The 1,834-nt window shown below is 35.6% G+C and overlaps 1 pseudogene; it reads left to right on the top strand.

Moving 5' to 3' along the window:
- LOC102871473 overlaps nt 1–1,834 on the top strand; it is a 17,743-nt pseudogene that overhangs the window by 14,562 nt on the left and 1,347 nt on the right.

Below are 1,834 nucleotides of genomic sequence, written 5' to 3' on the forward strand. Positions count from 1 at the left end.
CCCCAACCCCAAATATAATCGACTCTGCAACCCTCATTGCGTACTCCTATGATAAACATAATGCCCTAAAATATAATACTTTTAAACTATTCTCTCCCCTATAGCCCTGTAGACTTCAATGCCGTAAACATATTTCATCCAGTTTTTCTCAGTCTTACCCGCACCCCGATGCCAGCCTCATTCTACAACAGTGGCACCGCTTAATTTCTTAACTCATCTTTGGAAAACAAACTTTGAAATGGAAATAAAATTAATTTTATTTTACAGAGTCAATGAAATGGATGAATCTGCAAGACTATATACTATTGAAACAGCTTGTTTAACTGCTCTTTCCTTGCCACTTTATGCTAAAAACCAAGTTTCTTAAGTGATGTGATTTATGGAATTTGAGTACATTTATGACATGTGTTGTTGCTGATATGAGCCTTTGACTCACAGCAACTCTCAAACTATATATCAGAGCCCTGCACAACCCTGTGCCATTCTCACTGCCTCTGATATGTTCAAACTCATTGCCCAATCATTGTCAATCCATCTTGTTGAGAATCTTCTTCTCTTGGTATGACTTTCTACCTTTCTCAGCAAGATGTCTTTTTCCTAGGGATGACCCCACATGATATTATGCCCCACATAAATGAAATGAAGTGTAAGTCTTTAAATGGGTATCTTTGCTCTTTGATACTTTTCGGAGGTCCTTGACATCAGACTTCCCCAATGTAATTTGTCATTTGATTTTTTATCCACTGCAACCATGAGTGTTGATTATGGATCCAAATCAAATGAAAGTGTTGACAACTTCAATATACTCTCCATCTATCTTGATATTGTTTATTGATCCAGAGGTAAGGCTTTTTGTTTTCTTGATGTTGAAATTTAAGCCGTATTGAAGCTGTAGTCTTTGGTCTTCTGAAGTATGTCTTTAAGTCTTCTTTACTTCATACAAACAAGTTTTGTCATTCATGTCATGCAGGTTGTTTATAGGTCTTTTTATTCTGTGCCACATTCTTTCTCATGTAGTTTAGTTTCTTGAATTATCTTTTCAGCATAAAGATTAAATAGGAATGGAGAAAGAATACAGCCCTATAGCACACCTTTCCTGATTTTAAGCCATGCCGTGTTCCTTTTTTTTTCTGTTAGAACAATTGCATCTTGGTTTATGTAGAATTTTCACATCAGCATAATTAAGTGTTTGGGGATTCTCATTACTCTTAACATTATCCATAATTTGCTATCATCACCACAAGTCAAATGCCTTTATTAAGTTAATAAAATACAAATAAACAACTCTTGGGAATTTTCTGGTTTCAGTAAAGATCTATCTGCTATCAGCAGTGGTATCCTTTGTCCCATGACCTCTTCTGAATCTAGTCTGAATTTCTTGACGTTACCTATTGATGTGGATAATATTGCTTTAGAAATGGGAACAAATACATATCTCTTTCCATCCATTGACCTTGTAACTGTTGTTCAGTTTTCTTAGTGTAGACTAGTGAGCACATCCATAGATACATCAGTTTGTTGAACACCATCAGGTCCTGGGCCCTTATTTAATGCCAATATCTTCAGTGTAGATTGAACTTCTTTCTTTTTTTCAATTTTTTTTAATTTTTATTAAATTTGATTAGTTTTAATGAACATTTAGAGAGATTTGGGGTTTTCATTCATTCATTTTTGCACTATTTTCTCTACCCTCCTCTCCAGTTCGTTCTTTTTTTCCCCCCCTGAAAGTCTGTTTTAATTGTCTAATTGCCACAGTGCTTGTCAAAGCCAGTTCTGATTAATCTCCTTTGTCAGTGTGTCCTTTGCCATTCCCTATCACTCCTCCCTGAGAGAG

Source organism: Elephantulus edwardii, unplaced genomic scaffold (genome assembly GCF_000299155.1).
Source record: "Elephantulus edwardii isolate Elephantulus edwardi_28Jun2011 unplaced genomic scaffold, EleEdw1.0 scaffold00052, whole genome shotgun sequence".
In the NCBI taxonomy this organism is placed as follows: Eukaryota; Metazoa; Chordata; class Mammalia; order Macroscelidea; family Macroscelididae; genus Elephantulus; species Elephantulus edwardii.